Raw genomic sequence first — 23,899 nt, 5'->3', positions numbered from 1 at the left:
ATTAGAATTATTTACATTAGAAAGACAGAGGTTGAGGGGGGACCTGATTGAGGTCTACAAAATCATGAGAGGTATAGACAGGGTGGATAACAAGAAGCTTTTTCCCCAGAGTGGGGGACTCAATTACTAGGGGTCACGATTTCAAGCTGAGAGGGGAAAAGTTTAAGGGAGATATGCGTGGAAAGTTCTTTACGCAGAGGGTGGTGGGTACCTGGAACGCATTGCCAGCAGAGGTGGTAGAGGCGGGCACAATAGCGTCATTTAAGATGTATCTAGACAGATATACGAATGGGCAGGGAGCAGAGGGATACAGATCCTTGGAAAATAGGCGACAGGTTTAGATAGAGGATCTGGATCGGCGCAGGCTTGGAGGGCCGAAGGGCCTGTTCCTGTGCTGTAATTTTCTTTGTTCTTTTGTTCTTTGCTGCAGTGTGTTGTTGCCCTTTTAAGTAGTGTTCGCATGCAGCTTCGTTTGTGTGTGCTGGGATGGTTACTGTTGAAGTTCAGTACTTGGTCTGTGTGTGTGGCTTTTCAGTGTACTTTTGTTTGCAGTTCCCCATTTGTCTTGCGCTCTACCATGACGTCCAGGAATGGGAGTTGTTTGTTCTTCTCCTCCTCTCTGATGAATTTTATTCCAGTGAGGGTGTTGTTTATTAGTTTGTGTGCCTCCTCTAATTTGGTCCGTTTAATGATGACAAAGGTGTCGTCTACGTAGCGTATCCACAGTTTTGGTTGGATTTGCAGAAGAGCAGTCCTTTCTAGTCTTTGCATCACTGCTTCTGCTATGAGTCCAGAGATAGGTGATCCCATGGGTGTCCCGTTGATTTGCTAGTATGTTTGGCCGTTGAAAGTGAAGTGGGTGGTCAGGCATAGGTCCAATAGTTTGAGCATGTTGTCTTTGGAGATGGTTTCACTGGGGTCGTGCTATTGTTCAAGTAATGTTGTCATTGTTTCCCTTGCTAGTGGTATGTCTATTGATGTGAATAGGGCAGTGACATCAAACGATATCATGGTCTCTTCGTCCTTTATCGTTATGTCTTTGATGGAGTTGAGGAATTCTTGGGCTGAGTGGATAGAGTCGGGTGACTTGTTGACTAGGTGCCCGAATCTTCTTTGTAGTTCTTTGGCTAATCTGTGCGATGGAGTGCCTGGTAGGGAGTCTATGGGTCTGAGGGGGACTTCCGGCTTGTGCACTTTAGGGAGGCCGTAGAATCAGGGTGTGTTGGTTCCTTCGGGTTTCATTCTTAAGAAGTCTGTTTTGTTGATCTGTCCTGTTTGTTTGAGTCTTTGTAGCGTGTAGACGATTTTGTTGCCTCGTTGCGGTGTCGAGTCAGTTTGTACTGGCCAATATGTGTTCTTATCGGCGAGCAGTGCTTGTGCTTTGGAGATGTAGTCCCTTTTATTCATTATCACTGACATGTGCCCTTTGTCTGCAGGTCCTTTGTCTTATCCTTCGTTAATCCGTCCAGGGCTTGTCTTTCCTGTGTGTTGAGGGTGTTGAGTTCACTCCTTCTGGTTAGTGTCAGGACTACTGTCTGTCTTATAGTTTGTTGTGTTTCTTCGTTGATATTGTTGGTCTTGAGTGTGGCTTCCAGTGTAGCTAGGAATTCCGTTTTGTTGGCATCCCTGTAGTTGTAGTTCAGTCCTCGGGTGAGAACGGCTTTTTCCGAGTCTGTCAGTTTCCTGTCGGAAACAGGATCTCTATTTACTCTGCAGCTAGATTGTTTAAGACTCCAAGATGCAAAACATCTGGAAACTTGTCCAACTTTAGGTCCAATAGTTTTTCCAGCACGTTTTCCCTGCGATGGTGATTGCTTTAAGTTGCTTGCTGCCTTTTACCTGTTGATTTTCAAGTATATTTGGAATATTTTCTAAGTCTTCCACGTTGAAAACAGAACAAAAAAGTTCTCCGGCATTTGCTTGTTTTCAATCATGGACTTTCTTGAGGATCACACTAGCTTTAGTTACTCTTTTCCTAGTTAAATGTTGTAGAAACTCTTACTATCTGTTTCTATATTACTAGCTAGCTTTCTCTCATACTCTATTTTCACCATCTTTAATTATTCCTGTCGTTCTTTGCTGGTTCATAAAGCCATCCATTCAATCTTCTGATATGCCCATTTTAACTTTATTTAGAATTGTACAATGATCCTTTCAATTTTATACAATCCTTCTCTTCCATATTTAGTCACAGATGATGTGTCCTCCCCAAGATGTCTAACTTTCTCACTGGACTAAATCTTCTTTGCTGAGATCTCCCAAGATGATTTATGGAAGCATTCTCAGGTAAAGTTAGACACTGAGACTCATTGCAAGTCTAGGTTAGCTACATCTTAGTCAAAGAGTAAGTTTTAAGTAGAATCATAAAAGGATGGAGTGAAGGTTTTGGGAGGAAATTCCAGAGTCTAAGACCTATACAATTGATGGTCACATAGTGGGAAGTAACGAAAATGGGGGAAGGAGCACAATACTCCAGAGTTCTTGAATTCTCAGACAATTGTAACTCAGTGGATTTTCTAACCTACTGTACATGGCTCAACTTTTCACTGATTTAACCAGTTCAGCTATTGGGAAAAGCCAATGATTGTTTCCAGACCAAAAATAAACTTGATTTTGTAGCCTGCACCAATTATAGCTAACCTTGTGCAAAAACAAAGTTGCTGGAAAAGCTCAGCAGGTTTGGCAGCATCTGTGAAGGAAAAAACAGAGTTAACATTTCGGCTCCCATGACCCTTCCTCAGAACACCTACCTTTCAGGCATCAAGGCCCACAAGATGCAACAACTCAAAGAAACTCTGTTTTTCCCTTCACAGATGTTGCCAGACCTGCTGAGCTTTTATAGCAACTTTGTTTTTGCTCCTGATTTACAGCATCCACAGTTCTTTCGGTTTTTATATAGCTAACCCATGTGTTACAAAAGCCTATATTTACTAACCTGTGCCTGTATTCTATAGTTCTGTTTCCAAAAAAAGGTCAGCAAAGCAGATTGTAATGAAATGGTGTCAGATGGTCATCAATTGTCTAACGACGTTTTGAAAAAATGTTAAAGCTCTTGTGATACAGTGATAATGACTCTACCTCTAATCCAGGTACAAATCCTATTTGCTCCAGAGGCATGTCATAAAATCTCTTCATCAGAAATCAAACAACATCAGGTTATAGTCCAACAGGTTTATTTGAACTAACAAGTTTTCAGAGCATCAGGTGAAATGAGACAGAAGTGAACAGACACAGAATTTAGAGCCAGAGAGATCAAGGGCAGAGAGATCAAAAGATCATACAAATGGTGTGAGTGGAGTGTCAAATAATAAGTCTCTGCAGGTGAACAAATACGTCAGTTGGTGTGAGTGAAGTGTCAACAGCTGAATAACAAGTGAAGGGATGACCTATAATCCAATTCAACAAGGCAGAGACATAATTACAAAAAATTAGAAATAAGGTGGTGCTAGAGACAAACCAAATGACCAGAATAACATGATAGGTATAAGAGTTGCATGCCATGGGTCTAACCAAAGTAGTAAGTAATCCAAAACTGTACAAACTAATTAACATAGAGAGATCATAACAATTTATCAGTGATGGTGTCAAAACAGGACAGTAAGGAAGATTTTACAGATACAGAACAGTGTGGTGGGGTCACATGTAGCGCAACATGAACCCAAGATCACAGTTGAGGCCGTCTTCATGGGTACGGAATTTGGCTATCAGTTTCTGCTCAGCAATTCTGTGTTGTTGCATATCTTGGAGATCGCTTACCCAAAGATCAGAGGCTTAATGTCCTTGACTGCAGAAGTGTTCCCCAACTGAGAGGGAACATTCCTGTGTGGTGTTTTTTCATGGTGCAACTGATAGCCAAGTTCCTTACCCATGAAGACAGCCTCAACTGTGATCTTGGGTTTATGTTGTGCTACATGTGATCCTACCACATTGTTCTGTAGCTGTAAAGTCTTCCTTACTGTCCTGTTTTGACATTCAGCCTCCAATCTTCGGGCAAACATCCTCTAAGGTGGCCAACAGGGCAGAATCGCCCAGCAGAAACTGATAGCCAGGTTCCCTACCCATGAAGACGGCCGCAACCATGATTTTGGGTTCATGTCATGCTACATGTGATCCCACCACTCTGTTCTGTATCTGTAAAATCTTCCTTACTGTCCTGTTTTGACACCATCACCTTGATAAATTGTTATATCTCTAAGTTAATTAGTTTATACAGTTTTGGATTACTTACTACTTTGGTTAGACCCACGGCATGCAACTCTTATACCTAACATGTTATTCCAGTCATTTGGTTTGTCGCCAGCACCATCCTATTTTTAGTTTTTTGTAATTATCTCTCTGCCTCATTTAATCAGATTACAGGTCATCCCTTCACTTGTTATTCAGCTGTCGACACTTTACTCACACTGTCTGACACATTTGTTCACCTGCAGAGACTTATTATTCAACACTCCACTCGTGCCATTTGTATGATCATAGATCATAGATCATCGAATCCCTACAGTGTGGAAACAGGCCCTTCGGCCTAACAAGTCCACACCGACCCTCAGAGCATCCCACCCAGACGCACCCCCTTATAACCCACCTAATCTACACATCCCTGAACACTATGGGCAATTTAGCATGGTCGATCCACCTAACCTGCACATCTTTGGAGGTGGGAGGAAACTGGAGCCCCCGGAGGAAACCCACGCAGACATGGGGAGAATGTGCAAACTCCACACAGAGGGTGGAATCGAACCCGGTCCCTGGCGCTGTGAGGCAGCAGTGCTAACCACTGAGCCACTGTGCCGCCCCGATATTTTGATCTCTCTGCCCTTGACTTCTCTGCCTATAAATTCTGTGTCTGTGTGCTTCTCTCTCACCTCACCTGATGAAGGGGCTATGCTCCGAAAGCTTGTTATTTCAAATAAACTTGTTGGACTATAATCTGGTGTTGTCCGATTTCTGACCTTGTCCACCCCATCCAATACCAGCACCTCCACAATGTAACTTCTCTTGATCTGTTTGATTTGAAAATATCTTGAAACGATTTTGCTTTTTCTGCTGATAAGCCACAGAAATGGTCTCAGTACATGTGATATCCTCAAACCTCTGTATCTCTTCTTTCCTTCAGGACACCTTAAACCTACCTGCTTGAACAAGCTTTTGATCATCTACCCACTATGTCCTTGTTTTTTCATTGATGAGATATGGACATACTGGCAAGGGGAGTACTTGTTGTCTATCTCTAATTACCCACAAGCAGTTTGCCAATCCATTTCAGAGGTCAGTTAAGAGTTAAACCACATTGATGTGGGTCTGCAGTCTCTTGTAGACCAGACCAGGTAAGGATGGCAGATTTTCTTCCCTAAAAAGGCAGATAGATTTTACAGCATTTGATGATATGGTGACTATCACTAAGACTTGATTAGAATTTCAGATTTTCTCCATTTGAATTTAAACTCCATCAACTGACATGTTGGGATTTGAACTTATTTATTCAGTGATTTAGCCTGGATAAGATGCCATGTAAACTCAGACTGTTATAAATTAGAAAAATTGAAAATTCATCATTGTGAAAGATGTAATGCGGGCAGAACCCAGAAGGGGGAGCTATCCTAGGACAAGAAATAAAAAACACATTGATGCGTAGGAGTCATTGAGGGGTTATGAGGAAAACAAAGACTATTTAAACAAAAAAGACTAAATTTTTATTTTAAAGTGTCTTAGTGTTTCTACCCAAACAAATTTCCCCAGTTGAAGCTGCCACTATGTGACAATACACCCTTTTGTTCTGAGGTTAGCCTCCTGTGGAATTTCCAGTTAATTAGCCTCATTAAGATGCCTTAATAACACCCTTTGGGTTGTTCTACTTGGTGGACACACAGAGGGGCACGATCGCAGGGTGCACTCTGAATAGGGGACTTCATTGGCCATCACTAAGATTGACTCAGTGGCACCAACCTGGCTGAGTCTGCTAGTCTAGCAGATGTTGATGGAACCAACAAGAGGGAAAATTGTACTTGCCCACATTGTCACCAAATAACTGTAGCAGATGTATCTGCCAACAACAGTATCAGCAGGAGTGAACATACAGTCCTTGTGGAGACAAAGTTCCACCTTCAAATTGAGGATACCCTGCATCGTGGTCTGTGGCACTACCACCATAATCAATAGGATAGATTTTAAACAGCACTAGCAACTAGAGATTGAATATCCATGAACCGCTGTGAGCCATCAGCATTCAATCAAAACCTACAATCTCTTAGCCCCATCATATCCCCCACTCTAGCACTGCCATTAAGCCAGGGGATCAACCCTAATTCAATGAACGGTGCAGGAGGGCATACCAGGAGCAGAACCAGGCTTACCTAAAAATTAGATGCCACTCCACTGAAGCTACAACACAGGACTACTTGTGTACCAAGCTACCTAAGCAGCATACAATCAACAGGGCTAAGTAAGGGATCAGATCTAAGCTATGCAGTACGGCCACATTGTGTCATGAATGGTTCTGAACAAGTAAACAAGTAGGCTCCACAAGTGTGCTCATCCTCAATTATGGTGGCACTTCCTCAACATTAACCTCTCACTGACACTCAGTTTGAGTTCTTTCAGGGCCACTCGGAAGTGAAGGTGACTGCCTTCAAGGGCGCATTGATCAAGTAAGGCATCAAAGAACCCTAGCAAAATTGGAATCAATGGGAATTGCTGTAAATCTCTCTGCTGGTTGGAGTCATACCTAGCACAAAGGAAGATGGTTGTGGTTTTGGTGGTCAGTGATCTCAGCTTCAGGAGTTCCTAATGTCCTAGGCCCAACCATCTTCAGCTATTTCATCAATGACCTTCCCCCATGAAAGATCAAAAGTGGGATTGTTCATTGATGATTGAAGTATGTTCAGCACTATTCACAACTCCTCGGATACTGAAGCAATCTATGTCTGTAGTAGCAAGTAGCAAGCCTGGACAATAATTGGGCAATAAATGAAAAATAATATTCATGGCACACAAGTGGCGAGCAATGACCATCTCCAAAAAGGGGCAGGCTATATTCTCGGCTTAAGACTCAAGACTGGGACTTAAACCCACAACCTTCTGCCTCAGAGGTAAAAGTGCTGCACAGTGAATCACAGATGATATTATATATTTAATCCATGATGCAATCACTGGTGTATGCACTTAATAATAACCCAAGGAAATGTCACATATAGTACCAAATTTGATCTTTTTTTGTATAAATCTTTATGTACTTCCATTTTGTTCTTTAGTTTTTGCACCAGCATGTATCCCATTGTTCTGACTTGTGCCAGTACCTAGCACAGCAAAACCCTAGTTCTAGCTGGGAGATCCATCCCATGTCCAGATGATAAATTGGGTTATCCACCCCAATGCGAAGTTGAGGGATCCACCCTAATTCCCAGTGCTAAGCTGGGGAATCCATCAAGGCCCCAGCCAATAAAGAAAATATTTCTTTACAGCTACCATCCTCAGTGAAGCAGGATTACTCAAACATTAGTTTAATTGGATAGAACGCTCTGGCTGCCTGCGGTCTCAGTTCCTGTTTCCTCTCTCAGTCTACAGTCAGAGCCGGAATTATAGTTTGTGGGATTTTGCTGTGTAAAATTCATGGAACCAGAGCTGTGGCACATATCTGAGGAACCGATAAAATATTTTTTGTCAGTTCTTTTCGGAGGAAGGAGAGCAGGAGAGCTTCCGTTGGGAAAATGCTAGCTCGTGACTTCATGTGAGCTGAAGAGTCATTTTCACAACTTGATCTACCTCATATAGGACATCTGCAACCCTCTCGTTTGAATTTTTGCATGTGCTTCTCGAAGTAAGTGTTCCTTTTGAGTTGTTGAGGGTAACATTCCCTCAGCCATGTCCTGGGGGCTCTGATTACATTCCTAATACTCTGGATGACATTATCGAGTTTGGTCCAGTAGTTTTGTTCCCTTCCGACCTTTAACCAGGGAAGTTAGAGTGAGCGGAGAATCTGTCTTCCTCTTTAACAACGGGAACTGCAGGCCAGATGTATCCTGCAGCTGCATGCTCACTTCCTTCCATTGGACACTGGCTGTATTTATGCCTTTGTTCTCCAGCTGTTTGACTGCACGCTGGGTGCTTATCAGCGCATTCGGTGCCCCACAATAGGAAGAAGCAATGACAGAACTTCCACTTGCTACAGTGAAATAAAACACAGCACCATTTATTCAAAGGCCACCACAAGGGACCTTAAAGAATGAAGTGTATTAAACAGTGAGCACTGTGAAAGCAGCGCACTCCTAAGAACTGAGTACAGAAAGGAGTGCAGGTATAGCAACCATCAATGAATGGCCTCATTCTACTCCTTTCTTGGAACCCAATTTGTCACCCCCTTTACTCTCACTAGTTGTAGGCCTCAGTTACCTTTCACTTCACCTAGCAGCCTCAATACCATTTGTCAGCCACCTTGCTCGGCCATGGAAGGGGTTACAGGCACACCTTATCCTGTTCTCCCCACGTCCCTCAAAACTCACCAACACAGAGGTCCCATGTGGCCACTGCCCTGGTCGGATATCCCCAATCCTGCTTCCCATCTCTGAGGTACTAACGCTAATTGTGTTAACCCACACTGCCATCTCAGATGAGATCAGTTAATCCCACAAAGGTTGACAATTGGTCTGTTAAACTCAGTTTCAAACTGTTAAATGCACTCTTACCACCATACCAGTGATATTAAATCTAATAACATAAATTCATACTTTAGAGATAGCAAGGCCATTGCAGGAATGGAATTGAGCAGACAGAAAGGACTTGTATCTATGTAGTGCCATTCACAATCACAGGGCATCCCAAAGTGCATCACTGTATATTTGAATAGATACCACAGACCTCAAGGTCTCTAGTCCTCTGATCTTAAGAAGATCAATCATCCCTGGGCACCAGACCTTCAATTCGACTTCCCAAGTGAAACTGCAGACAGCCAGGAGAAAGAAATTGCAGCATTTTTGATAGAGTTAGATAAGAAGTTGTAAGAGATGGATGTGAGAAGGTAAATACAGGTGTGAATTAGTTAGGCCATTTTTTCTGAAGAAGGGTCCCGATCTGAAACATCAACTTTCCTCCTCTGATGATGATGACTAGCCTGCTGTGTTCCTCCAGCTCCGCACTGTGTTATCTCTGACTCCAGCATGTGCAGTTCTTGCTATCTCTGAGGCCAAATGGCTTGTTTTCTACTCTGAAGTTTTAACAACATCTCATCTTTAAGCAGTTCTTCAGGATCTTATGAAGATACAAAATAGGAGCAGAAGTTGGTCACTCCCCAACCCCATTCTGTAAAATCATGGCTGATTTAATTACTTCATATTCCCAACCAACCCCTTGCTTATCCAAGTCTATCTATCTCTGCTTTAAAATTATTCAAGGACTCCACTTTCACTGCCTTTTGAAGAGCAGAGTTCCAAAAACTCACCATCCTCTGTGAGAAAAAAAATCTCTTCTGTCTTAAATGGGCAACCCTAGCTCTAGATTCCTTCATAAGAGAAAATATTCTTTCCACAAAGGGTGACTTGGTTCCACTCCCTTTCAACTGGGTTCTGAGATGGTGGGCGAGTCCAATGTGCGATGGGCAGATTGTGCCACATGCCTGGCAGGGTATTTGCAAGGTTGAGTAGGTGGGGTGTTTAGACATTTTCACGTCCCCGATGAAGTCTCTTGACTTGTTCGGTGCCATCCTAAATGAATTTTCTCCATCTTGATCAGTCATAGGCCAGGAATTGCCATGAGTCAACAGGAATGTTTTACCTCGTCAGAACACACTGAATCATTTCCTTTACCCACCTAGGAGTATCCCGCTACGACGTAATCAGTGACTGAACAATATAAAATTACTGCTAAAATCTTAACAAGCCAAAACATTGAAACATTTTACATCATCAGTAATACCAAGACTGCCATATGCTCCCTGAACTAAATTCAAAGATTCTCATGTTGGGACAACATACATAAACTTCATTATCTCATTTACAGATCTGAACTCTGCCTCAGAATGAACAGGAGACAAACTTAGAGGCTGCTGAAGGGAAATAAGAGGTGAGATGCACCGAAACTGCCCCTCAAATGCAACAGTAACACTCTGGAGAGAGGTCAAAGCTGCTTTCTCAAAGCGATTGGTTCCAAAATCTGGGAACCAAAGATGAGTCAGAATTTATTAAGATAATTACAAAAATGTATTTTTGTGAATGAACATTGAGCAAGTTTCTACATCACAAATCACTCTAGTCCAGGTTAGTCAGCTTGGATGTCAGAGATATCAGTCCTACCTCAATATAATCTCAATGTAATCTCAGGTTATATTTAGAATATGAGATAACTGTATCCTTTTTTTAAATTTTAAATTTACTTTGAGAGGTAATGATGGAATTTAGGCCCACATCTCATTGAATCATAAACAGTCACAATAACCAATCCTACATTCAAAGTTTTTCTCAGCATGAACTCCAAATGCTTCATCTTGTCACCATTCCCTTGACATCGAGTTTACATCACAATCAAATAGGCTATTCAGTCCAAACTAGGCTTTATGTTTGTGCTTCACAAAAGCCTCCTCTCACTTTATCAGCATTTCCTTCTCTTGCTTTGTCCCTCATTAATTTACTTAGCCTCCCTTTAAAAACATTGTACGCCAATTACTTTGACCTCTCCACAAGGTGGCTCATTCTACACATTTGCCAGATTTGCCATAGAAGCAAAATACTGCAGGTGCTGGAAGTCTGAAACAAACACAGAGAATGCTAAAGAAACTCAGCAGAACTAACAGCATCTGAGAAATGTTGTTAATGATTCGCATATGTTCTTCTGTCCTTAAGAAGTCATACCAGACTCAAAACATTAACCCTGTTTCTCTCTCCACAGATGTTGCCAGACTTGCTGAGTTTCTCCAGCATTCTCTGCATTTATTGGGTACTCCATGTTTCGCTGAACTGTTAATTACATTTCAAAATCAAACCATGAGGCTGAAGGGGTCATTAATGAGGCCCTGTTCCCAGTGTGGAGCAGTCATGCATCCAACCTATTCTTAGAAGCCAGGAGTCTCATAGGGATCTATATGGAGAGAAGAGCCTGCCACCATTCTCAATTCATTTTCAGGAGCACAACCTGACCTCCTAATGACCTGTCAGTTAATGAGAAGGAATGTGACTGAGGGGAAGAATTTCCTGTTCGCTGGTCCATGCGACTACCCCAACACCACAAAGGGAACAACTGCCTTAACCCTTTACTAATCTAAGCCTAAAGATCTGACAGGCCCCATGTCCTCTTCATAATCAAAATATACAAATACATTAGCAAATTTTACCACTTCAATGGTATGGTCCTCAAGCAGTCCAGCTTTTATTTCATCTCAAAAGATTGAATTGCTTAAAAATCATAAAGTGACATTAGACAGACAGGTTGTATAATCTGAGTTGTACTCTGTTAGCTTTAAAAGATTGAGGGGGAAATCTGATCAAGTGTTAAAACATTCAAAAGAGAATAGTTCCTCTGGTGAGGGAACTTAGGCTGAGAGAACAACACCAATTCAAGGGCAAGATCATATAGCATCTCTTCTCAAGGATTACTGGAAATCAGCAACTCTCTCCCAAAAATATAGTTACTGATGGATACCTGTGTTTTCAAAGACTGTGATTGGCAGATGTTCACTGCTTGTATTAAGCGATATGGAGTCAAAAATGATAATGAAGTGGGGATAGAGCTCTTGTGGTGCAATGGTAGTGTCCCTACCTCTGGACCAGTAGATCTGGATTTAAGTCCCACCTGTTCCAGAAGTCAGGACAGGTTGATTAGAGAATATGTAAAGTGGAGGTACAGATTAGACATGATCTGAATTGGGAAAATGTTTACAGAGCTGAATGGCCTATTGCTGGTTTGACATAGCATGTTAAAAATCAACAATTTTTTTTATATCCTTAGGAGGCACCTTCTGAACGGTAGAACTGATCCGTGGAATCAGGTCCAAGCAATTCCTACCTACAGAATTAGAATCAGAGTTCGAGGAAATAGTGGCATAGTGCTAATATCACCAGTTTACAAATCCAGAACTGGGGATGTGCATTTGAATCTCACTCAACATCTAGAATATAAATCCACTCTGTCATGGTGGCAATGAAATCATCATCAATTGTGGCAAAAGCCCATCTGATTCATCAATGTCCTTTAAAGAAGGAAATCAGTTGTCCTAATCTGGTCTGGCCTACATGTGACTCCAGACCCACAGCAGTTTGGTTTACCCTTAACTGCCCTCTGAATTGGCTCATTTCAAGGGTGGTTAGTGGCGGCAATGAATGTTGGCATAGCCAGCGATGTCCACATCTCATGAAAGAATGAAAAAAATTAAAGAGTTTGCAGTAGCACAACACATTGACAGGCAATGGTACTAAGAAGGTACCACACCTGAGGAACTGCTAACATTGGCACTATTTCTATCCATTTGAGAAGACAAACACATTATCTGATTAATTGCCACATCAAAATGTTTGCCCTGTTTCTTGTCTCCCAGATCCCACAGACAGTTTTCTCAGTTGTCAGATCCCAAGAGAAAAAGCATCTTTCATTTTAACAAGAGCCAGTGCATAAACCATTGTTCCTCTGTAACCCAATTTATATGTAAACTAAAGGAACAAAAGGAAGAAATGTAGACAGTGCTGACAGAACCTGTTATATAATGTCATAAATAAGCTACTCATGTCTAATCAGATCCTTCAAATTTAAAGGAACACATTTTGTATTTTAGTCTAGGAAATATTAGCCAGGATTCCTGATTTCCTATTCAGTGCCAACTCTTGAACAGCACTGGATTGGCTGCTGAGCCACACAAAAGGAAGAATGATTAGGAGATAGTAGGAACTGCAGATGCTGGAGAATCTGAGATAACAAGGTGTAGAGCTGGATGAACACAGCAGGCTAAGCAGCATCAGAGGAGCAGGAAAGCTGACGTATCAGAGGAGCAGGAAAGCTGACGTTTCGGGCCTAGCCCGGGCCTGCTGTGTTCATCCAGCTCTATACCTTGTTATCTCAGGAAGAATGTTTACTTGGCTATGGTGCTAAATATCACCCATGGAATCTAGCAGAAAGCGGTCAGCACCAACACCAACAACAACAACATGGATTTCTATATCATCTTTAACATAGCAGTAAAACATCCCAAAGAAAAGCATTTTTTAAAATCCTTTCACAGTACACAGATGTTACTGGTTTGGCCAGCACTTATTCCTCATCCCTAACTTTGCTGGAGAAGGTGATAATGGGCTGTCTTCTTTGAATTTCTGCATGTGGTGTGGGTACCATCAACGTGCTGTTAGGAAGGAAAATTCAGGAATTTGACCCAGTATCAATGAAGGAACGATGATATAGTTCCAAGATGGGATGGTGTGAGGCAGGGAGGAGAGCATGTGGTTCATGGTGCTCCCATGTTTTTCTGCCCTTGTCCTTCTGAATGGTAGAGCTCATGGGTTTGGAAGGTGCTGTTGTAGGAATTGCTGCAGTGCATCTTGAAGGCGGTGGATGGGATGTTAGTCCAAGCAGGCTGCTTTCTCCTGGATGGTGTTGAGCTTGTGTTGTGGGAGCTACCATCATTCAGGTAAGTGGAAAAGATGCCATCATACACCTGATTAGTGCCCTATAGATGGTAAGTTTTTTTTCATTTGTTCATGGGATGTGGTTTCACTGGTAAGACTAGTATTTATTGCCCTATGTAGGGCAGTTAAGAATCAATCACATTGCTTAGGTCTGGAGTCACATTAGGCTAACGCAATTTCTTTCCCTAAAGGTCCTTAGTGAAACAGATGGGTCTTTAACAACAATGGTTATGAGGTCACCATTAGGCTGACTTTTGATTCCAAATTTTATTGAATTCACATTTCGCAATCTGCCATGATAAGATTGAAAACCATATTCTCAGAACATTAGCCCATGGTCCCTGACTTACTGGTCCAACGTTTCCAACATGCCACCATCTCCCTTTACATCTAACAAAAGACATATGACCTCCAGAATTATGGCACAATCTCCCGATCTGAAGAGATTCCTGAATTGGTGCCTCCCATATTTTAGTGAAGACTTAACATTGTGGTTCCTGCCTCCACCCTGACTTGTCCTGGAATAGTTCAATAACATGAACTATAAAATGACGCAGCATCTCATTGCGGTGGGGGGGCAACCTCACCCACTACAAGTATGTGGTTGAAACATCTGGGGGACACATGCCAGTCCAAGAGGTTGAAATGCAGATTCATGCAGGAATTCGAGAGTACTAAGCCATCTGCTGTCATTCCTGAAAGGCATCTCAGGCTCATCCTACACACGGCCACACCACATCCCCCCACACCCCCACGAATGCCAGAATAAAGCACAAGCTCACAGTTCCTCCTACAGCTCTACAAATAACAACATTCCAACCTTCTGAAGACCCAACATCCAATTTAGAAGACTAACTGGTCCAATTTAAAGGGATATTACCAAATTAGCCAGGTCACCCAACAGCACACTGTCCTCAGTCTGAGTACAGTGGGGTCCATTTGGCCTTTCGGAATCAATGGTTGACAGCCCATTGTAATGGTCAAGAAGCATTCCTGTTATTTTACATCTCTGGTCTCTTGAATTTCACCAGGCGAGCAGGGAGATGGTGGAGATGTTTATGTCACTGGTCTAGTACACCAGAATTCCAGGTTAATATTCTGGGAAAATGAGTTCAAATCCCACAATGGCAACTGATGGAGTTTAAATGCAATTAATAAAATCTGGAATCAAAAGCTAGTCTCAGGAATGCTGACCATGAATCATCAATTGTTGCAAACACCCATTTGGTTCACTAATGTCATATAGGGAAGGAAATCTCCTTACCGGATCTAGACCCTAGACTCTCAGCAATGTGGTTGACCCATAACTGGTCTCTGAAATGGTCTCACAAGCCACCTGGTTCAAGGGCAACAAATGCCATCCTAGCCAATGATGGCTGCATACGAAGAAAGAATAAAAAGAAAGAAGTGCAGGCCACCAAACAGATATCACCATAATTGCCTCAGATTCAGCAACAGCAAACCAGCCAGAGCTACCAACAGGAGGCCTAACTCTGAAATGGTGAGAAGACATGATTGCAGAGGGTGCCAATCTTGCAGGGCATAAGGTCCAAATTATCCCTCACCTTCTGGAGCCTGTAAAAATAACTCAGGGCCTCTCCTCTTCAAGTGGCCATAGTGCAAACCAAAACCCACCAGAGCCTACCTAAAATGGTAACCTGGGAGATATCATAGGCCACTTTCAAAATTGAACTGAGGGCTTTATTTCCTGAATCAGATGGAATCTATGAACAACTGCAGTTAGGCACCTTGTAAAATTATGCCAGCGGCATTATTTGCAGCAATGAGGAGCAAAGGCTACCCATTCCATTTAGAGACCATTACAGACCCTTTAATACCAGGTGAAGGGAGTAAACATCACCTGCAATGTGCTGATATATCCCTTGTAGCAAATACATGATAATTGCACCATGAATTTATTATTTAGTTTACCTCCTGTGACTTTTCTTACACTACATTGGAGAATACAATATTTGACCTCTTTCCCGTTTATTAAGATTCTGGTTAAAAGCTGCCTTTTTCACTAACCTTTCAATCAACTGTCCAGATATTTCCTTCTGTAATTTGCTGTTACATGTAGGTCAAACCAGGCAAATTTTCTTCTCGGAAGAGCATTAGTGAAAGAGGTTTTGTTTTCAAAACAGCATTTGACAGTGGTTACATTACTTTTAGTCCAGGTCTTACTAAATTCAAATTTCACCATATATCATGGTGGGATTCAAACCCAGGACATTAGCCCAGAGCTCTGGATGACTAGTCCAGTGACATTCCCGCCATATCACCACCTCCCCTGATATTTGCCAGACAATAAACACAAGTGTGTGGGGTTGTCCTCCACCTCAATGAGGTGCTGTATCATCTTGCAGTTCCTGGTAAACCATTCCAGAGCTCAACAGGGCAAAATCTGCTTTGACTGTTGAGTCTTGTAAAATGTCTTGAGACTTCTACTACACTACATTAAAGGTGCTGTCAAGATATAAGCTCTTGTTCTTGTTATGCTAATGATAAAATTGTCATCAAGAAAGTGCCACATGGAATATTTTGTAGGAAATATATATGTGAACAAAAACTCTTGCAGGACAATAAATATGAAAAATTAGAGATATTTATGAAGAAAACATTCAAAGTGAAAAGAAATATAAAAAGAATTTTCTGTTAGCAGCTTTGAAAATCAATATCTTATGTTAGATTTACCGTCATACAGTTCACGATTAATAGCACAGTAAAGTTACCAGTCTTACCAAACATAGAGCTGCTCTCTTGTTAGAGATAATCAGTGGTGGTTTAACCTGAGGGTCACCTCACCTCAGGCAAGGGGAGATGTTGAGAAGGAGAGTCCATCATGATAACCTCAGCACATGCAGGAATTGAACCCAAACTGTTGGCATTACTCTGAATCACAAACCAGCCATCCAGTCAACTGAACTAATAAACCTCCAAAAGCACAATATGCTGTTTATATTATAGCGTGTGCTGTGTCAATAAATTACATCTCTGATTAACTGAATATGTCTTTTCTATGTCACATCTTGTAGTTACTGTGCCTTCCTGGGTCAGTTAGAGGCTAATTGCTCTAGCCAAATATTCAGGTCTGTTCAAAAGTTAGATTTGTATTTTTTTGGTTAGATATTTTGACACTAATTAGAAATTATTTTTCATTGTTAGTAACTGTCTCTGTTGATTAGAAAAGGCCACTTGCTTTCACTATTTTTAAAAAAATGAGAGTTTTATATCTGTATCCAAATGAGAGATGTGGAGTTGGTATATACTGTCTTAGGAACATGGGAGCAGGAGTAGGCGATTCAACCTATCTAACCTGATCCACCATTCTAGTTTATGGGTGTTCATCTACCTCATCACCATTTTCTCACTGTATTCCCTTATTCCATACGGAAATTTATAAAAATGTTATTATCTTGGGGTTTTTTGGATAAATGTTTAGGTGGAGGTAGAACATCCCATGGAACCATTTTAAAAGAGCAGCAGAATTCTCCTGGGTGACCTGGTCAAGACTACTCATTCAAACACAAACAGACTATTTGGTCATTATCTCATCTCTGTTCAGAGAAACTTGCTGTGTACAAATTTATTGCCATGTTTTCTGACTCACAAAAGCAACTATAGACTCCTTTGTGAAGCACTTGGGAGCATCATCATCATAGAATCCCTACAGTGTGCAAACAGGCCCTTTGGCCCAACAAGTCCACACCAACCCTCACAGCATCCCACCCAGATCTATCCCACATAACCCACCTAGTCTACACATCCCTGCACACTATGGACAATTTAGCATGGCCAATCCGCCTAGCTTGCACATCTTTGGACTGTGGGAGGACACTAAAGCACCTAGAGGAAACCCACGCAGACGCGGGGAGAATGTGCAAACTCCCCACAGACAGTTACCCAAGATTGGAATCAAACCCAGGTTCCTGGTGCTGTGAGACAGCAGTGCTAACCACTGAGCTGGCCATGAGATGATGAAAGGTGCTTTACAAATACAAGTCAGATTTCTACAAACGCAAGTTCATGGATACCCAGAAGTGACACTGCCTCATTTCATTTGTGTGCATGCATTTCCAATAGGTTCATCGATTATTTTGTATTTTTGTGCACAGATGAATTGTCCTAATCTTAACTGTCACTCGATATTATCGGTTGCTGTCTGAGAGACTAAGCAGGTTATGCCTTGTCTTGCTGAAATGCAAACAGCCCATGAAGGGATAGATGGAAGAGAGTATGCGAAAGATGCAAGTCAAGTCAGTGTGGTGGGGATGTATTGTTACACCTGGATTATAACATCAAAAATGTATATTTATATAGAGCCTTTAACATAGCAAAACATTCCAAGAAACCTCAAAGTCAGTTTATGAATGAAAATTTGACACACTGCAGCACAAGGAAATATGACAGATGACCAAAAGGAGAAGTAGGTTTTAAGGAATGTCTTCAAGGAGCGGGAGATAGATAGATAAAAAAAAGAGAGAGACAATTAGTGATGAAATTCCATATGAGTAGGTCTTGGACATTCAGAATCAACAGGTATGGCAGGTATCGGAGCTGACATTTGCTTACGAGATCACCTGGCACCATTGAACCCAAGAAGGGATCAACAGCAGAGCTGATTTGAAATGGTGATTTAGTGGTAACGTCACTGGGCTGATTATCCAGAAAACCACACCAATGCTCTGAGGACATGTGTTCAAATCCCACCATGGCACTTAGTGAAATTTGAATTCAGTAAACATCTTGAATTAGACAGGTGACTATGTAACCATTGTCGATTGTCATAAAAACCCAACTGGTTCACTAATACTCTTTAGGGAAGAAAATCTGCCACCCTTATCTATCAGGATTACATGTGAATCCAGACCCACAGCAATATGGTTGACTCTTAACTGCCCTCTGAAAAGGGCACTAGCAAGCCCCTCAGTTCAAGAGCAATTAGGGATATACAATGACCCAGCAATCATGGATGACAGGGGGATAAAAGCCGGGCCTAATCCTATCCTTACTCCATCACACACTTTCAATCACAGATGATTTCTTCTGCCAAATGCAGAATATACTGTACAATGAGTGCCACCTATCAACTGCAAACCCACCTCTTTGCCACCAATTTCAGTGCCAGATTTCATACAATGATGCTGCATTCTGTTAGGCCTATTTCAAACCACTGTGAAAATATTTGTCCCTCTTCCCTTCTGAAGTGTTATATCTTAGCAGCCCACACTGCAAACTTTTGAGATTCAGGGAAATGTTATATATACACATTTACGTACATGTGTTAGCTATAATCGCTGCATAGAAGGACCAAATTAGCATTGCTGATTTAACTTGAGAACATTTGGAAGTGCTTCTTAACCAATTAATTGATGATTTTTATGAAATGTCAACACTGCTATTATTTAGAAAAATACTGCAACTCAAATAAAATAAACAGCTAATTAATTTCTTTCTGGTGAGGAATGGATATGGCACAGGATATCAGGAGAACTCACCTGCTCTTCTTTGAAAAAGTGTAAAGCCTGTCACAAAACATCTGCCTGAGAAGTCAGACAGGGCTTTCACATTATATGACGACAGTAGTAATACAATTAATCCAAATACAACTGTAGATACATAGAATACATTTTTGCAATTTCCAATTCATACTGAGAGCCATGGCTGTGAAAGCATTCTCATTCCGGAGTTAAGGTGGTTGCGGATTTCACAACCCACTCCAGAAGCACGAATGCCAAGTTTACACTGGGAATTTTGGTGGACTCCAAACTGCCGGAAGTTCTCGAATGAGACATTAAATCCAAGCTCTGTCTGCTCTCTTAGGTGGACTTAAATAGGTGTTCTTCTCAGTTTCTTGGACACTGAATGTTGCTTAATCCACATAATTAATCCACTTTATCATTCCCTCACTGCTTGTTGTAAGAACTTTTGCTATATGATACAGTGACTGCTGTATTGCCAGGTCTAACAATTTCATGAAAGGCACTAGGTAAATGCAAGTTATTCCTTTCTGACTCTGTACCTTCTACTGGATAACACAAAAATCTAGCAAATGACAAAAAAAAGTTCCCATGAGGTTCCTATTAAAATCTATTCAATCTTTCCACTTTGGTAAAATGTGAAAATGTAATATATGTAAACAAATGTTTTTCTTAAGAATTCATCTTCTGAAAACAAATGAATGCTATAAGTAGCTAAGCACCAACAGCGCTCAGTAAGTCTTCCTGTTTATCTCTCTTGTAAAGTCACACACTGCTGATGCTTCCAGTGCCCTGTTTGCACTGTGTTTGTGGTATCTACACATCCTGTTTTTGTCGCCTGGATATACCCTTCTATATCTGTTTCCTTAACCTTGGGCTACCAGTTCTTTTTGTTGGAGCTTCTGTATTTTTGACTTTCCTCCCTATTCACCTACTCCACCTTCAACACTACCCTCCCAAACCCCACCCTCACTTTCCCCAAGACAGGGACATCTTGAAAGCATAGTCACCATTAGAATGTCGCCTATTTTTATTCATTTAAGGGATAAATGTCACTCCACAAGACTACATTTATTGTCTCGCCCTAACTGCCCTAGGGAAGGTTGTGATATGCTTCCTTCTTGAAATACTTGAGGTGTTAGGGGCAACCACTGTGCTGTAAAGAAGGGAGTTCCAGGATTTTGCCCCAGCATCATTGAAGAAACTGCAATATATTTCCAAGTCAGAATGGTGAGTGTCTTGAAGTTAAACTTGGAATTGATAGTGTTTCCTACTGCCCTTGCCCTTCTAGGTGGTAGAGATCGTAGATTCAGAAGGTTCTGTCGAAGAAGCCTTACTGAGTCGTTCCTGTGCATCTGCAGATGGTAGATACTGCTGCTACTGTGCAGTTGAAGGTGATGGATGGGATGCAATTAATCCGGCTGCTTTGACCTGGATGGTGTTGAGCTTCTTTAGTGTTTTTGGAGCTACACCCATTCAGGCAAGTGGGAAGTATTCCATCACATACCTGACACATGAGTTGTAGATGGTGGACAATTTGAGGAATCAGGAGATGCGTTATGAGCTGTAAGATTCCCTGCCTCTGACCTGCTCTTTTAGCCATGTATTTAAATGGCTAGTTCAGTTCAGTGTCTTATCAATGGTAATCCCCAGGATGTTGATAGGGACAGATTTGAGTAATGGGAATGCCATTAAAGATCAATGCATCATGGTTAGATTCTACCTTTTAGGGGAGGTAATTGTTTGGCACTTAAGTGGCATGAATGTTACTCACCATTTATCAGCCCAAGCCTAAACATTGTCCTAGTTTGTTGCATTTGAACATGGACCACTTCAGTACGTGAGGAGTCACAAGTTTTCACCCTATTTCCATTGACTGTAGTTTTCCTCAGGTTCTGGATGCCACACTCAATCAAGTGCTGCCTTAATGTTAAGGGCAGTCACCCTCACACTCAGTCAAAAGCTGCCTTAATGTTAAGGGCAGTCACACTCACTTTTCTTCTAGAGTTCAACTCTTTTGTCCATATTTGGACCAAGGCTACAATGTATCAGGAGCCAAGTGACTCTAGTGAACCCATACTGAGTGTTAGTGAGCAGTCAACATGGAGGGGAGATGGATCATCAACTGAGGGAGTAGATGTGTATATGGTAGTCAGCAGAAGGTTTCCTTGCCCATGTTTGATTTAATGCCGTGAGATTTTATGGGGACTATTGCCGATGTTATGGACTCCTAGGGTAATTCTGTCCTGATGGTGTACCACATGGCAACACATCTAGTGGCTCTGTCCTGTTGGTGAGACAGGACAAACTGACAACAGAGTTGGCTTAGACATTGTAATAGATGATTCCATAAGTATGATGATGCCAGATTTCACTAGGCTGTGAGGCAGCTCTCTCAACTTTGGCACAAGCACCACAATGTAATCCCAGATGGCAAATGCTCACATGCAAGTCTAATCCACTCCACAGGTATGATTGAGAGGCAAACAAGACGACAGCAATCAGGAAAAAAAGAATAAATAAACAGGAAAAAAATCAGAAGACACAAGTTACCCCTTCTGTAACTGCTCCCAACTACAAAAAGACTTCCATTTTATAGCATCCCTCACAGTCTCAGATCAACCAAACATTCTTTGCATTTAATGAAATACTTTTGAAATGTAGGGTAATTATGCACTAAAAACAGTAGTGTGCTAGAAAATCTGTTTTTATGATGTTGATTGAAGGATAAATATTAACTGGGGAAAACTGCCTTGTTCTTCTCTAAAGTAGTCATTAGAGACATAGAGTTTTACAGGACAGAAAGAGGCCCTTCACCCATTTGGGATTTTTTGCATCTACTGTTTTTGGATGAGACATTAAATCGTCCCTCCAACACTGCTTCAATACTGTACTGGAGTGTCAACATAGATTTTACACTCAAGTCAGGGGAGTGGGACTTGAATTTACTACCTTCCAAGGTCATGCCACAGACCAGATGCAACGACCTGTGATCTTCTGGGCTGTTGTACAGTTCTACCAAGTGAATCTTCGTGGGAAGCTTCACAATTAAGAGCATTCTCTTCGATACACTTATCTGCTTGAACACATACTAGTTTCCCGAACAATGACTTCTGCTTTGAAGCGTTCGTTAATCACTTCTCACTTTGCACATAACAATACTCACTGTTGAATGAAAGTCAGTCATAGAGACAAAAACCCTGTCAATTCTCAGTTAAAGCAGAAACCGATTTTTTTTGGCGGGGTACGGGGTGGTAGGAGGGAGATTACCTGAACTACCGGTTTTGCAGCAAACATCCAACTCCCTGTGACAGCACTGGACACGTTGAAAGGTTTTCACATCTGAAAAATAGTGCAGCCCTTACACCATCTCGACAAAATCCCAGTCAGCAGGTTTGTGAAGTTGCGGGGCCGATCATGGTGAAGTTCAGATCAATTTAACTAACAGAAGCAGCCTGGTACACACTGTCTGTCATCCGCGCTCTCTTTCTAAACACACACACACATCAGTAACATTTAGCAAAACTCAACAACCGGAGAATGTGAGGGTGTGCCCTTTGCAAAGCGGAATTCATCAACGGCCCTGCCAATCAGAAAACCGGCTCCTGGCAACAACCAATCTAGCCACAACACGGTCTGCCCCAGATAAATGAAGGTGGAAATCCTCCGCACACAGTGAACCTCGTGGTGTTAATACTTACAGCTACTGAATCTTGCAGTTTGAAGTTTTCTTTCCTTCCCTTCCCCCCACCAACCTTTGCTGTCAAGCTGAGGAACCTCTTTCTGCTTTAAGCAGTAAAACGGACGAGAAGCCAGCCCTGGAAAGAACCTGCTGCTTTTTATTACATGTTAAAGTCCTGCCAAGGTTTGTCTCCAGCAGTGAGCCGTGTCCAGGGCAGGACTGCTCTGCCCTTAGTGATGTTGTTACGATTCTGTAACTTCATGCATTACGGAACTTTTGACTGTCTTCAGTACAAACACATTTCAAAGCAGAAAATTCTGGTCAGTCAGCGGCCATCGGGAAATAAAGGCAGAACTCAATTGGGTCAACTGCATCAAACTCCTGAGAGGACTTCACGAGATGGTTGCTGAAATGATGATTCCCCCTGCGGCAGAGACTACAACTAGGAGGCACCATTTCAAAATAGGTCTACCATTTAAGATGGAGTTAAGGGAGAATTATTTTTTCAAAGGTTCTTGACTCTATTGAACTTGCTCCTCCAAAATCCAGGCAGAGTCATTGGGCACTTTTAAGGCTGTGTTAGACAGATTCAGAGTAACACGGGAGTCAAAGGGTATCTATCGGGGGGGTAGGCAGTGGAGTGACGTTGCCAGCAACAACAGATCATCCATGATCGTATTGAAAAACAGTACAGGCTTGAGGGGCTGAATGGTCTACCAGTCTTAATTCATATCTTCGTGTATGTACTCTTCACCTATCCTCTCTTCCCTGTCAAGAGTTCACCACGAGATATAAATACATATACACCTATATTTGGGAGAATGCCGGCTTAAATAATGACTAATTATTAATCAGAACAAAATTACTTTAATTCATATAAAAGTTTGTCAATCTCTCAGGCCATCCCTAAGCTCTTGACAACCAAGCATTTTTGAAGGAACAAAAACAGAAGTTGCTGGAAAAGCTCAGCAGGTCTGGCAGCATCTGTGAAGGAAAAAACAGAATTAACGTTTCGGGTCCTGTTATCCTTCCTCAGTTACTGGACCCGAAACATTAGTATCAGACCATACTGGGGCCTCAACAGAGTTGGAAGCTTCAGTGAATGCCTCTGAATTTTCTTTTGATGTTGTTCCCTCCTGGATTGG

At 41.8% G+C, this 23,899-nt stretch overlaps 1 protein-coding gene and 1 long non-coding RNA gene across 2 annotated transcripts in view; one reads left to right on the top strand and one right to left on the bottom strand.

Annotated features, from left to right (window-relative positions):
* The window catches only part of LOC125486858, a 43,392-nt gene extending 30,458 nt beyond the window's left edge, over positions 1-12,934 (top strand). The window contains exons 2-3 of the long non-coding RNA XR_007265474.1: positions 9,988-10,050; positions 11,929-12,934. This is a non-coding gene — a long non-coding RNA (uncharacterized LOC125486858). The remainder of the gene's footprint in view (positions 1-9,987; positions 10,051-11,928) is intronic.
* Positions 1-22,596, bottom strand: part of LOC109927499 (paladin-like) — a 222,742-nt gene extending 200,146 nt beyond the window's left edge. The window contains exon 1 of the mRNA XM_048616323.1: positions 22,343-22,596. The gene's annotated coding sequence lies outside the window, so the exon portion shown is untranslated. The remainder of the gene's footprint in view (positions 1-22,342) is intronic.
* Positions 22,597-23,899: the final 1,303 nt, after the last annotated feature.

The sequence above is a fragment of the Rhincodon typus genome, chromosome 34, assembly GCF_021869965.1.
Source record: "Rhincodon typus isolate 14 chromosome 34, sRhiTyp1.1, whole genome shotgun sequence".
NCBI classification, from domain to species: domain Eukaryota; kingdom Metazoa; phylum Chordata; class Chondrichthyes; order Orectolobiformes; family Rhincodontidae; genus Rhincodon; species Rhincodon typus.
The sequence above is the reverse complement of the archived record's forward strand: the minus strand, read 5'-3'. Positions and strand labels throughout refer to the sequence as shown.